The sequence below is a fragment of the Lepidochelys olivacea genome, assembly GCF_965140295.1.
Source record: "Lepidochelys olivacea isolate rLepOli2 genome assembly, chromosome: 1".
NCBI classification, from domain to species: domain Eukaryota; kingdom Metazoa; phylum Chordata; order Testudines; family Cheloniidae; genus Lepidochelys; species Lepidochelys olivacea.
Genome location: NC_140411.1, coordinates 276,901,053 through 276,916,288, shown reverse-complemented (window position 1 = coordinate 276,916,288; position 15,236 = coordinate 276,901,053). Strand labels below are relative to the sequence as shown.

The window sequence follows — 15,236 nt, the reverse complement described above, 5'->3', positions numbered from 1 at the left end:
TAAAACACATTTTTTAAAAAGCCCCCTTGATATTACATTTGATTTAAAAAAAGTGTTTTTATAAGATAGCACATAGCCAATGGCATAAGGTCCATATCCTGCACCCACTAGAGTCAACTGGACTTTTGTATTGACTTTAATTAAATACAACTGGGGCCCAGTTGAATAGGAATGTGCTAGCAGCAGGTAGAAGATATTATTTTGAATTGATATTTTCAGAGGATTTTAAAACTTAAAAAAAATATTACAAGCCATGCTGCTAGTTTGAGAATATCTTTCTGGAATACCAGATCAATCATCAACATTTTATTTTGCTTGAAACAATTTATTTCAATGTCTCTTTTGCTCAGGGATTACTGATCCCGTGTGTGGTTAGCATTTTAGATGAAAATGTGTTCCAGGCTATTGTACATTGTTACATTATAGCAATATAATGGTTTAGTAAAACACAATTTAATTCTTTGTGAAGTGTTAATAGATTAACTTGAAAATTCTTGGCTGAATCAGCTCTATACTATGTGGCAAATCTGTAACCATAGAAACAAAATTGATATTTTAATCCTTACACTATGGAAATCATTAAGGTACACACCAAACAGTCATTTCACAACACTGGGGTAATGGGTGTGTGTATATAGTCAAGCCATAAAATCGACCATAAAATGCACAAGTGTCTCCCAGATATTAGTGAGCCATAAGGAATATTTTAAGTAAGTAGAAATGCTAAGCATGTCTGGTAATTGTACTAAAGCTGATCCTTACAGCCTGTTGTATGTTTAATAATAATCCTTTCAGTATGATAAGACTTACACTGTTTGCCTTTGTTGTCGTTCAATAGCTTTATATTGCTTTATATTGCTTCTTGTAAGTTGAAATGGACTCCTTGGTTTCTTTGACAAATAAAGAGACGTTCTGTCTGTTTGTGATTTACGCTAGTTTTCAGGTCAATGAATCAGAAAAGATTTGTTCTACTAAAATGAACAATTAACAATAGAATTTCAAAAGAAGGAACATGTTCCCCTTGCTTGGGTGCACTTTGAAAGGGCTCTGGTCTAAAATTTGCATTACTTGTAATCTGCTTATCAGAGGTTTGAGCACAGTTTGATAGAGAATAGGTGCTATGTCCTTCTCATGTTCAAATTACTATTTTGCATTTTGGTATCTTTCCAGGGACACAAGGGAGAGATGTCTCTTATTGACCATGGGGGGCAAAAGAAGGCAGAGAAGGAAAGACTCAGATGGTAAATTGCAGATATTACCTTTAAATTGCTTGGAAATTTTGAATAGAAATGAGTTGATACATGAAAGTTCCCTCTCGCCCCACAAAACCCAGAAGCATTAGCTTGCTCGTTAGCAGTTGTACAAGGAAGCACCTTGCTTCTCTCTGATTTTGGCAGAGTAAGAGGGATCACATTTTCACACAGATAATCTGATTTTGGACAATTTCTCCAGTATTTTATAGAGCAACAAGCTTTTCTTCATAATTTAAATACTCTTGTCTTCTATGTCTACCTTCCCTAACAAAAAAGGGTTTTGGCCAATGCCCTGCAGTCTTTGTATTTCCTGAGGATCTCTGTAAAATATGCAGGGGTTATAATGCAGCAAGACTACACATTGTTCCATATTCAAGCCCCTTTTGGTGTGTAAACCAGTGCTCCAGCTCAACTGGTAGCAACATTGTTGGGGCAAATGTAAGTAATGTGAACGGATATTAATTGTGCTCATAATGGCTTGTGAAGATGAATACATCTCCCTCCACTTGCCCCCATCTGTGAAGAATTTATAAGGCTACCACCAACCAAGTCAACAGATTTCCGTGCAGCAGAATTAGCAGCAGCAGAATGGTTATACTGTACTGATGGGGTGTTTTTACTGACCAAGAATTGAAGCAATTCTTGTACAAATGATAGAATCTACCATAGTAGTAGATTACTGTGAGAAGGGTATTGCATGCCAAGGGCTTATTTATTTACAGAAGGGGTTCCTAATTTGGACACCTTGCTTCCAATTCTTGATCATGAAGGCCACTTTCTATTCACAAATACATGCAATACCTGAGGTAATTACAGCAATTGCTCATTTGGAAAAAAGTAAATTTTAGCTGATGTTTAATGCAATTAGTCAACTGGAAAAAAGCAGGAGGCAGACTCATGTTACCAGCCTGGCAATCTCTGTGGGGAGGGTAAAGTTGAGGATGTGTAGAGCCATGCACAGCCCCAGAAGCAGACATAAACAAATTGGGTTGAATAAAGCAAAAGCTAGAGAGGCAGTATACAGCTGCCATGTAAATGGGGCACTGGGGCTGGTTGTGGGGCAAAAAATTGCAATAAAATAAAAAATTCAGATCAGTTGGACCATTCGCTAGAAATACCAGCAAGTATCTTTACAGTTGCCAAGGCAACAAGAGGCCTCAGCCTGAGCCTTAGAAAGGGTCATTTATAACTGCATAGTCAGGCAGATGAAAGATTAACCTCTTGATAGATTCAGCCCCAGGGTTGCTATCATGGTGCTGAAAATCTTCTAAATAATAAACAGAAGCTACAGCTCGTTATGGAACATAGTCTCAAACAAAACTCTAACCAAATCCATACATCCCATTATAGGTTCTAACAAGGTGAAACTCATTACAAGGGTTGAAGTGCTCAGATATTGTGATAAGCACGGCATAACAATCCTGACAGACAGCAAAACAAGCTCACAGACACTCAGCTCTCAGGATTCAAGCAAAGCAAAGAGACTAGTCCCTCCAAGTCACTGGATGGATGCAGGTTGCATAACAAGATGGCAAAGTGTTGTGCTGCAACAATGACTGATAGATACAGCAACACAGTAGCTGTGAAACGAAGACAAGGACAGCAGTGCCACATCAGAAATCTTTCCAGTTTTCCCTGCCTAGTGAAAACAGCCCATCCAGAGAATTTTATTTCTGCTGAGATTTTTTGAGGCACTGATAATGTCCTTACTACTACATGTAGACCCTTCAAAGTCTTCTTAAAGTAGAGCAGAGATACAACATGGTATCCCTGTTTAAACTGACTTTTTGAGATTTACTAATGTTTCAAGCACGTGGCAGAATCATTCTCGTACTAATATTCCCTCTAGTCCTTAAAATCAAAAGCCTTACTCTCAAAGATTGGGCTCTTGTCTGCTTTTAATACACTTATAGCTGAGAACTAATTTAAGCAAAGTGTCCCTTGATTTGCTGCAAATCACCATATAGCAGAAGAATGCATCAGCATACAATCTTGTCTCTATATTCTGTACGGTAACACAACGTGAAATACACTTCATCAGGAGGTTAAATATGGGCTATTAGTGTACAAAACCTGCCATAATGAAAATAATCTTTCCAGGGTCAAGTCAACATCTCTGGTATTAAACCACAACATACCTATACCCATTCTCCACACAGTAGGTTTAGAAAGATGACAATATACTGCAAGGGTTCCAAGTTAGATTCTTTTTTCAGGTTGCAGTAGATAGCACTGTGTCTATTGGCACTTTTGGTCATTTCAAAGTGGCCCTAGCCCCTGCATGTGTAGCACAACCCTTTACCCAACAGCCCATGAGAAGTGTTTCTGGACAGGTGCCACTATCTGCACAGTGACATTGCCCAGGATCAGTGAAAAGTGCAAATCCAAATGAAGCAAACCCCAAGAAGTACGAGAAAACCCTGGTGCATGCTCAATGAACAAGGAGAAGCCACTTCCTTTTATTAAGTCCTTAATGATGGGACTCACCACTCCAAAGTGAAGCATATAGGAACCATAAAAGAGGCCTTCTATACTGACTGGGCAACTATACATCTATATTTGCTAAGAATACAATTTGCAGGAAAGGCATGGTAAATGGACTTTGTAACCAAGGGAAGTGCTTATGTATTACACCACATATCCTAGATAACATAGCTGATATCCTGCCACTCATCTGTTTAGGCCACAGGTGGGCAAACTATGGCCCGTGGCACCGTCCTGCCCAACCCCTGAGCTCCCAGCCAGGGAGGCTAGCCCCCGGCCCCTCCCCTGCTGTCCCCCATCCCCCGCAGCCTCAGCTCGCCTTACGAGCAGTGCTCTGAGCAGCATGGTGGCATGGCTGGCTGCGGCTGGGTGGCGTGGCTGCCATCCTGCCACTATGAGTGGCATGGTAAAGGTGCGGGGAGGTTGGATAAGGGGAAGGGACTCCTGGGGGGCAGTGAGGGGACAGGGGCAGTTGGATAGGGGGTGGGGCCCAGGGGGCAGTTAGGGATAGGGGGTCCTGGGAGGGGGCGGTCAGGGTACAGGAGCAGTGGGGGGTTGGATGGGTCAGGAGTCCTGAGGGGAGCAGTCAGTGGGCGGAAAGTGGGAGGGGGCAGGGGCCAGGCTGTTTGGGGATGCACAGCCTTCCCTTACCTGGCCCTCCATACAGTTTCGCAACCCCAATGTGGTCCTTGGGCCAAAAAGTTTGCCCACCCCTGGTTTAGGCTGATATTTTGGTTAGTATGGCACTCAAACTCAAAATAGCACCCTAACCCGCATATTCACCACTGTGATATGATTATGATATGTTTTGTACAAAATATGCATTATGAAATATCATTTAAAAAGTCTTGACCTGCTAAACATTATTATCCTGTTGGATTGTAGATACTATAATTGTATGTGAAGTTATGAAGTATTGCTCTATGTTTGTTACTGAAATATGTGATAAGTGGGAAATGCCAACAGCTAGCCTTTCAGTGATAAGAAAGGAACAACGAACACTGACAAGACAGATTTACGTCAGGATGAGCCAGACATGTGTTGATGGTCATCAAGAAGAATCCACTCTCCCAGAGACTCCTCGGAGATGGTATGTACACAGTGCGAGTACCTAACCCCCTTCATCACAGCAGGGATCTTTCTAGCACCTGGAGAGAAAGTATAAATGAAGGTTGATGACGTCATCATTTGACCTCTCTCCTCCCCCATCTCAACACCTGGAAGATTGTCTGGAAGGCAAAGACTTTGAACTGGGGAGATAGGTCCCAGGGTGACAAGAGAATTCAGCCTGTGTATTAAAATCTGTAAACTGCCTGTAAGATTCAATGGGGTGAGAAAAGCTGGTTGATTCAAATCTTGCATAGTCTATTAAAGTTAGAATTCGGACTGTGATTCTGTTTTTATTTTTTATGTAACTAACTTTGACTTCTGTGCCTAACACTTATAATTACTTAAAATCTATCTTCCTGTAGTTAATAAAAACTTATTTTCATGTTTTATCCTTACCAGTGAGTTTGTCTAAAGTGTTTGGGGAATCTGCTCAGATTACAAAGGCTGATGCATGTCCACTTTCTTTAGATGAAGTGGCAAATTAATTAATAAGCTTGCACTGTTCAAGAGAGGGTCTTGAGCAGTGTAAAATGGGACAACACTGGGGTGCAAGACTTGAAGGCTGGGGAAATTGGCTGGAGTCTCCGTATATAATTCATGAGTGCCTTAAAGAACATTCATGCCACTCAGCTGGGTGTGTGCCTCCACATGTTGATGGCTGAGTGGTCAGAGCATCTGGAGGGGGTTGCTGCTTGTCACTGGCATAGTATTGTGAAAGACAGATGAGGCTGAAGCGAGGGACTCAGTGGTCCCATAGTTCCAGGTTATACCCCAGGGGTATGTCACAGTCAGAACAATGTGCCCAAGGGTAGACAACCTAATTGCCCACATAGCCTAAACAATATAAGTCTCTAAGGAATTATGAATGCTTTCAATCACCGATGTTCAACTCCAAGGGCTCTCCCAGGACCAAGGCAGACAGATGGTATTGTGCAAGTCAGCCAACAGGCAGCCATCTTGCAGCTGAAAACAAATCTATAGCTGTGAACATGGCCACCCAAACCCTTCATGATTCTGTAATTGAGAGGCCATAGAGCAACATAGAGAGGCCAGATTCACATAGGGGATTGTACTATGGAGCAGACTTCATCAAGGCTGAGTACTTTAGCCAATAGCCCTTTTCCTTGGCCAGTTAACATACTGCATGAAGCTGTATTTATAGCTGGTAATTATGATAGTGTCATATTTATGCTCTCATCATTCACAGGTAATGCAAGTGTTTAATGTGAGTGACATGTAGATGTCATAGTCCATATGAGAACTCCATACCCCCTCATTATGGGACAGAAATCTGATCCACCCAGAAGAGGGTATAGGACCACCAAAACCTTTAACTGCACCTCTGCAGCTGGGCAATAGTGGCAGATATGGTGGAGCTAGATTTTATACCATCTCCTCTGTTCCATGAAGAAGGAGATGAGCTGCTGTGACCAAACCACACCCACACCAGAGACTGTGCAGGAGCCCTGTGATTTCAAAGTTCCCTGGAATTCTAAGTGCCATAGGACACATGGCTGCTGAGCTCATGAAGAAAAGTATGGCAGATACTATAGCTGGGACTGGTGAAAAATATGATAGGTTTATGAGGTGTAAATCCTGTCTTCACTTGTGTGTATTAGGGAGAAATGTGTGTAATGGAGAGAGGTGTGGAAAGGAAGAGGAGATTAAATGGAAGTACCTATTTGTCCTAGAGATGCCACAAATTATGTGTGGCTATATAATCAAGTTAAGAAAGTGAAGATAAAAGAAAAAACAAATAGAACCCAAACTTAAGAATTTTATTTTAAAGTGGCAAATGAAAACAAGTAGGCCAAGTAGGTTCTTGGGAACGCTACAGTAACTAATGCTCTGTCATGATACAGAGCATTGCATTTTCCTGGAAAATTCAATTAAAATAAATATTGCTTAGTTTTAACTTTGAGTTCTTCAGTTAATTTAATTTTAGAAGTGTTTGCCTTACAAATTAATAAAAATAATGCCTAGCTCTTATATAGGGCTTTTCATCAGTAGATCTCAAAGGATTCATCTGCACCGCAGTGAGTCTCAGAGCCCAGGCTTACAGACTTGGACTCACGCTATGGAGCTCAAAACATGCATGGGTTGGGCTCTAAAGCCTATTCCTCTCCTTTCGCTTCAGAACTTGAACCCAACTCTGAATGTCTACACAGCTATTTTTAGTGCCATAGCATGGGCTGAACCCATAGACCTGAGCTCTGATACTCACTGTCCCAAGCTGATGCTTGTTGTGTAGACATATCCAAAGTGTTTTACCAAGGACATTGGTATCATTATGCCAGTATTACAGATGGGGAAACTGAGGAACAGAAGTGCTGCATTCATGGAATGTATAAATTGCATATATTATTGTGAACATTTTAACAGGGCATCAACTGTGTTTCATTCTATTCCTTTATCATGATAATTGACACATTCATATTGGAAAGCACAATGAGAACAAACAATTGAGGAAGTGTATAATTTAATCCAAACCATACTAATCCTGAAGGCCAAATTCTAGGACCTTCATTAACAGAATTTATTGTAGAAAAAAAGGCTATTCAAAATGCAACACTCCCCCTTCCCACAATTATACAGTTAAAAGTTATATACAATTCCTTATTTTTCATGCAACAGGAAATATTTAGTCTACCCCACTGGGGACAGCGGGGGCAGGGGGAAGTACACATAAATGGAGATTATATAGCCAGTGCTGTACATGTAATTAGAAAAGGTTAATTACTTTTACTACTCCATAATTTACAGCTTCAAGAAGTGCTGCCTGTTCAAAGCACTTACTTAAAAGATTTCAGTTCCGTAAAACTAACCTTTTCTTTAAAACATCCCTATAGTACCAGGCAAAGTGAATTATTGCCCAAATCATTATGTATTTTCTCTATTATTCTTTTGTTTCAATTTCCTTTTTCTTCTTCCCCCTCCCTCACTTTGCCTGATAGAAAGACCCTGTGTCTCTTCAATCACCATACAAATTGAATGTGTTGCGTGGGAAATAAAGAAATAAATCAGTAACATTATGTAATACAGGTTTTAAAATTTCCCCAATTGTGTTCAGCTCAGAAAAGAAATATCTTTCAAAATCAAAGTGTTAAAGGAAAATTACATTTACTGGGGGTTGGGGATGGGAATATATTTTTATATGAAATCCACATTCATATAATTGCTTTAATTTCTAATTTTTGTATCATGAAAGTAAATCTAGATTGCATTGCAGCTTTCTCCTAGAACTGGTCTATGCATACATAATGTAAAGAGAATAGATTAAACACACACACTAGCTAGCTAGCTAGCTGGCTAGACAGACAGCTATAGCTAAATCTATCTCCTGGACCCCAATCAGCTTGTATTCTATCCAAGAATCTCTTTATGCTTCCTCATAGAGATTAAGTTTCTCTTTGGCTAATGAAGGATATAATCTCATTTAACAGCAACAGAAACTGCATTTAGGGATAAGTGAGCATTGAGTTGGTATGATGGGCAAGACTCAGATGTCAGTGTCATTAATTGAGCAGCTCCCTAAATAAAATACAGTTTTGTCCCCTTTCTTTTATTGAGAAAACAGGTGCAAAGTTTAGAGCCCGGAGTCTATGTATGTAAAGGCTAGGATCTGCTCTGAATTATGTCATGGAACCTCAGCATTGGTTCAACAAAGTAGAATTTGGCTTAGGGGTTGTCAGTGAACATACATATGTTTTCGGTGTGATTACATGGCTTTCTATACCCTGGACCCCACTGCTACTGCAGCATGGGTGTCAAGGCTGATTCCCCACTCTGGCACTTCGAGTGCAGAAGGTGGGGGTCTGCAAGGATTCTAAAAATTAATACTGGCCACTCCAGGCTGGTATTAAACTCCCAAGGTTACAGCTTCTCTCTGACCTTGGATGAGTAGATGCTGCCACCACCCAAGTGCAAAAAACCCCTTTTGACCCAGGAAGGCGCACTTGGGAATTCCTCCCTGTGGGGTATTCTCAAGCCCTTTCACCCACCACCACTCTGGGAAAGAGCTGAGAAAGAAAACAAAGGAAATCAGCTGTTGCCACCAGCTAATTAAACAACATATGCACAAACCTCTTAGGACACAAACAACAAGAAAATACATCTGGAACTTAGGCTATTGCTAGATTTAAAAAGAGTAAATATAATAATTAAGCATCAAGAATAGTTTTCTCGAGGTCCAGCTTAATGGTTACAAGCGAAACAAAAGCATCTGGTGGGTGAGCACACAGGAGTCCACAAGACTTACAGAAATAAAAGTGATTAAACCTAATCACATCTTCCTAGACATTCTCTGATCTACTTACATATCTGGGGTTTCAGATAAGTAGTTTCTAGATATGATTTGATGATTTTTCATACCTGGGTTAAAGCTTCTTATTAGGGCATCCACTATGGGCTTAGTTCCCTGAGATAGTTAAAACAAAAGGGTAAAATTAGAACTTTTCAAACATTCAGCTCTATTTTTTATTATAAAATTGCTTGAATTTTAAAAAGCTGCTTCAAATAAAAAATAAGTATACAAAAATCTAACAGTTAGCCAATCCTCTTGATAAAAGTTTATAATTATTCAACAGTAATAGTATAATGCTTTTTATGTTTTGCATCTAGTTAGTTATTAGAAATAGACTTTGTAGTATCTGGAGAACTGGCACAATTATCTCTTATTGTTAATACGATTTGTTTAGCAAAAAGCACAGAAGTTCCAACATATTTATTGAGTTCCAGAATAATCTATTTCAGCTATGATTGTGGCAAATTCTTCCTAAAGGAAAACTTCTGAAAATTAACAATGTTGCTCAGAAACCAAATTTCATCATGATTTGTTGTTACTACTAGTGTTTGTGGGTGGAAATGGTAAGATTTAATTGTTGATCAATTTTGCAAATGCTTATGACTTTTTCTTAAGCTACTAACAATTTACAGAGACAGCATTCTGGAAAGACTGGTTCTTTCCTGTTGGAACATTACTATTATGAAATTTCTTCTCTGTAATTTTCCCCTTCTATTCCTTGTACATTTTCTTGGTTGAAACAGAAAGCCTGACAGAGTATCATTCACCAGCCCAAATGCCTGGAAGTATTTTTCTCAATTTAAAGCAACCTCTTACATAGCGTGTGCCTGCATGAGAGTGGACGATCCCCTGAGACAAAGAATGAAACTGTGATGCTGTTTATCTTTTTTGGGTGGGTAAAGAATTTACCAGAAAACAAAACAAAAACAATCACAAGTTATATAAATCTGAACTAATTACCTAAGAGTATATCATCTCTCCACTTTTTTCCCCACAGAGAAGCTGTAAGGATTGGAAAACCTATTTCTTGATGCTGAAATCTGTTGGAAATGAGGGAGGAAGGATTGATGTAATCTATAATCATCCCTCACTCTCTGTCATGGAAACTGCCTTATGTGAATAGCTTCCTTTCCATAGGTTTGAGGAAGGTTGTCTGTGTGATAAGGGGTTAGACTTGGGGGAAGGGATGCCCTATCCTCTCCGTAACTCTCTGCAAACCAAAAGGCCTTTTTTTCTTGCATCAGCAAGAATTTAAATTAGAGCTGTCAAAAATTTTTAAAAAATAATTGTGATTAATCAGTTTTAATCGCACTTTTAAACAATAGAATACCAATTTAAATTTACTATAAATATTTTGGATGTTTTTCTACATTTTCAAAATATATTGATTTTAGTTACAATGCTGACTGCAAAGAGTACAGTGCTCACTTTATATTATTTTTTTTATTACAAATCTTTGCGATCCGCAAGTCAAAACATGAATGGGCATATGAATGTTTAGCATATCTGGCATGTAGCTGGCATTGAAAGGTATTTACAACAGTGTCATGTGAATGTCTGTTCTCACTTTCAGGTGACATTGTAAATAAGAAGCGGGCAGCATTATCTCCTGTAAATGTAAACAAATGTGTTTGTCTTAGCAATTGGCTAAACAAGAACCTCCAACAGATTTCACTAATTTTTGAGAAAACAGTGGAATTTGCACTTGGGTACTGATGGTTTCTGCTTACCTACACACTTTCATGGCCATCCTCACTACTCCACACTGGGAGCTCATGTTCAGTTGGTTATTCACCAATACCCTAAACCTCTTTCAGAGTTACTGCTTTCCAGGACACAGCCCACCATCCCATAAGCAAAACCTAGCTTATTTTTTCATAGCATATGTCTATATTAAAATGCGTCTTTAAATGAGACCAGCTTACTATTCAATCCAGATCACTGCATAGAACTGACCTATCATTATTAACCATTTCACCAATTTGTCTCATCTGTACACTTTAGTAGCAATGATTTTATAATTTCCTTTCCGATCACTGCTGAAAGTGTTGAGTAGCATTGGGCCAAGAACAGATACCTGCAGGACACCACTGGAAACACCCCCAATGGTTAAAGAGTCCTTATTTACAATGACTAAGGTTACCATATTTCAAGTTCCCAAATAGAGGACTCTGCTGCAGCAGGAGGAGTGGCAGGGGAAGGGGTGGGGGGTGGGCATAGCTCTCTGGCTGCACAGTTCTGAAGGCAGGGCTGCCACCAGCAGCAGCACAGAAGTAAGGGTGGCGATACCTTACCATTTCTTCTTTGCTGCTGCTGACGGCAGCACGGCCTTCCGAGCTGGGTGGTTGGCCAGCACCCACCGCTCTCTGCCTGTCAAGCTGAAAATCACAGACACTTGTGCATATTTCAAAAATCCACCCAGATGGAGATTTCAGGACCAAAAGAGAGGCCATGTCTGGGAAAAGTCAGACGTATGGTATTCTTAACAATACTTTTTGAGATATTACTAATTAGGACTATATTCTGATTACACATAAATGTAATTAGGCCATGAGCACCATGCAACCACTAATTTTTAGTTCAATGATCAGTTCCTGTTCATCCATCAAAATGAGGTCCAATATAGAATTTCCCCAAACTGAGAGCAATACTTAAGAAAACTGAAATGGTAGAAAATTTTCTAAACACAGCTGAAAAATTGTACGGATTTTACCTCTGTTTATTAGAAAAAACAAAGTAAAAAAGCTGCTTAAATTAAGACTTCTGCTTGGTTTTGGTTTTTACAGAGAAGTAAAAAAGCAGCTGTTGGTATTCTAATATTTGGACAGATGCGTTTCCACATGATTTTAAGTTCAGAGAGCCCAGATGCTCCCCATTGTTGCTTTAACCCACATTTTCTCTATCTTCTGAGCTTTGCTTTGAAATATGGCTTTACTTTTTTCATGAATTCCCTCTCTTTTCTATTGCACAACAGAGACATGTCAAGCAAGGATTACTGCTGAGGTCAGAATCAGAGTAACCTTGACAATGCACAGCTTTTTGGAAGTATGTGACTTTTGAAGTACATTACTTTTGAACTCATGGGCTAAATACTACAAATAGTTTGAGAGTGTTGCCTTTAGAACTGCTTTTTCCCCTACATGTGCACACCAATTAAAGGGGTTAAAAACAGGAAAAAAATAATTAAAAAGAAGTATTTGTTCAAATTAGTAATGAATTTGCTTTGGTCATCATTGGGTTCCTATTGTTTTCATTTTGAGTGAACATTTGAGTGGTCATATTCTACTCACACGAGTACCTGGAGGCTTGAGTATTCACACCAGAGTTGGTATGTTTTATTATGATGGGATACTCCTTTATAAACAAGGAAACAGGGTTCCCAAATCTCCTGGGCTATGTCTTGACCCAGAGGCAATTAAAATTAAACCTGCTGAGCACTCTGGCCCTGATCCAACAAAGCACTTACATCCTGATTCCATAAAACCATTAAGCACATTCTTAACTTCCAAGCACAAAAGTGGTTCAATTGAATTAAATTGGACTACTCAGATGCTTAAATTTAAGTCCACACTTAATTGCTCTGTGGGCTCAGGGCCAGAGTGCTCAGCACCTTACATAATGGAGACTAAATAAGCCAAATAACCACCTGACTGCATAGTCCTAGCTGAGAGGGATGCAAGCAATTAGTTATAATGGACTGTCATGATGACAATTACACACAGGTAACTGCAATGCACTTGGTATATTTCATATGAGATGGGACAGAAGAGGGAGCAGGGTTCCCAAAGCCTCTTTCCAGAGCCTTTGCACAGCCGCAGTTAAGCAAGGATCTGACCGCACCCTTCAAAATGAGTACCATCCATGTCCACACAATCACTTTGTGTGACTGTGCTGAGAAAAGATTAAATGTGCATTCAGCACCCAGCCAATAAATCTTTCACTAGCCCATTTTTTCTAGGAATGACACCTCATGAAGGGCCTGTGTGGCAAGGAAAATACAAGCTTTAACATTTTAGAAAATTCCCCAAGACTGTTTTTATATTTCCCTGAACTGCTCCCTTTCCCCAAGAGATCAGTGTCTTCTAATCCGCCCCTCCCTGGATGAATGAACATTATGTTCATTCATCCAGGGAACAGAAAACATACCAGTTATAACAGCTCAAATTTCAAGTATCAATCAGTGAAACTTATAAACTGGACTGATTGAGGACAGTTCATTACAACAGATTTTGCAAAAGAAATGCATCAGTGACATTTGAATAGCAGACACATTTGATGAATTATGCCTTTAAGAGGAAAAATTTTACAAGGGAATTATTTGCTCAGCTCTAGTAACTACACACACACACACACGTATTCCTCAATTATTGAAACAGGGTCATGTTATTTAGAACTATAGCATATGCAACTATATGTCTGCTAGCTCTGTTTCCTACATACTGAACCTGGAAATTTATAGTAGTCTGCTCTCTGTTAGAGGTGGCTGACATTCTGTGTTCAGTTCAAAAGAAGCTTGTAGCAGTGGAGAAACACACTGTGCTCTTTCATGGAGGCTTAATTTTGTTCTTTGTTTTGTGGACTTTGTGATTGTGAAGACATAATATTGCATTTTCCTTCCTAAGTGGTCAATAAAGTGTTCACCTACCAGCTATTAACTAAAATATTGCTAAAGAAATGTGTGTTTAAAATATAGAGTTTCTGCATATTAATATCTGATTTTTCTAGCCTTTAGTGATAAAATCCAGTGCACTGTAACCCAGGTTAGCCAACTGCAATGAGGTCAGCCACCTCTTGGGCACCCCCTCATGGTCAGAGGTTACTCTGCTGCGCCCTGGACCATTTCTTCCCTTTCCAGGGCCCCTTAACTTTACAGTCCACAGTCCACATTCTGTGCCAGGGGTCCAATTTAACCACTCCTTACATACTGGCCCTCTAGGCTCTAACCCTAGTTCAGTCATTCTGTCACTTTATAGCAGGAGTTCCCATCCCTTCTTTCCAGAGCTAGGTTCCCATTTCAAAGTCTCTCAGCCTTTTCCTTTCTTCAGCCCTCTGGCTTCCAGGCTCCTTCTCCGATTTAGTGTCTATGGTAGGAGCTCGGCATGGTACTCTGACTTTACCTTACCTGGAAGCTTAGCCTTCCTCAGCCCTCTGACCTGGCTTCCTGGCCCAAAATCCTTCTCTCAATCAGGGTTTCTTGCAGGGGCCTCCTGCTCACTGCAGCTCCTCTGTTACAACTCTCAGGGTCTTCCCTGAACTCTGTCTTCACTTGCACACCCTCTCCAGTCTCTCTACCATTTCTTGAGCGTTCCCATTTTATTTTATTTTTTCTTTGCATTTTTTATGGCTAAGCATACTGGACTGAATAGTCTATAGCTGCCTCTAACAATAATTCCTCAATACTTAGTAGTTTATATTCTCTTGCTCTGCCCTGTGTCTTTCAGGTAATGTAAGAATGCCTTTTGAATAATACACTATTTCTTCAGTGTTTTAGTTAAAACATGTCATTTCTGTTACCTTAGTGTTTGAATTCCTCAGAAAGTTTTCTCCTTCCTTTAATAATAGTCTTACCTATCCAAAAAGGTGATCAGTTGTTTCTTCTACCCTACACGTTAGACACAAAGATAGATTATGTGCTATTTATTCAAAAAAGATTTTTCTTTAAGCCAAATGGCCAGTCAGTACTCTAAATAAACATACTTGTTAGTCCTATCCAGACCCTGAAGAATGTTGCTACCCCCAACTCTAGGGAGCAATTCAAAAAAGTTTTCCTCTTTTTTCATTAATTGACATTTTTTGTCATTCCTCTGAAATTTTTCTGTACTAGACTTTTGAATTCCTATTTATTCAAAGGTATTTCTTTGTCAATCCTTCAATTTCTTACAGCATTTTTAGCTGCTTTGTCCGCCATTTAATTCCCTGTTATCCCAATATACACCGAGATCCAAGCTAATGCTACACGTATCCCCATCTATACTAACTATGCTATTAGAAATATAATTGCATTGATTAAATCATTTACATACCGAGAATCCCTTAGCCATCATCATAAGGTCTGAGACTGAATCTGAAAAAGCAACCAGTGCTGT

The 15,236-nt window shown here is 39.6% G+C and overlaps 1 long non-coding RNA gene across 1 annotated transcript; it reads left to right on the top strand.

Annotated features, from left to right (window-relative positions):
- Positions 1–510: 510 nt before the first annotated feature.
- On the top strand, positions 511–3,008 carry LOC311519512. The gene is made up of 3 exons (XR_014711296.1): positions 511–710; positions 1,171–1,241; positions 2,604–3,008. It is a non-coding gene; the product is annotated as an uncharacterized lncRNA (long non-coding RNA).
- Positions 3,009–15,236: the final 12,228 nt, after the last annotated feature.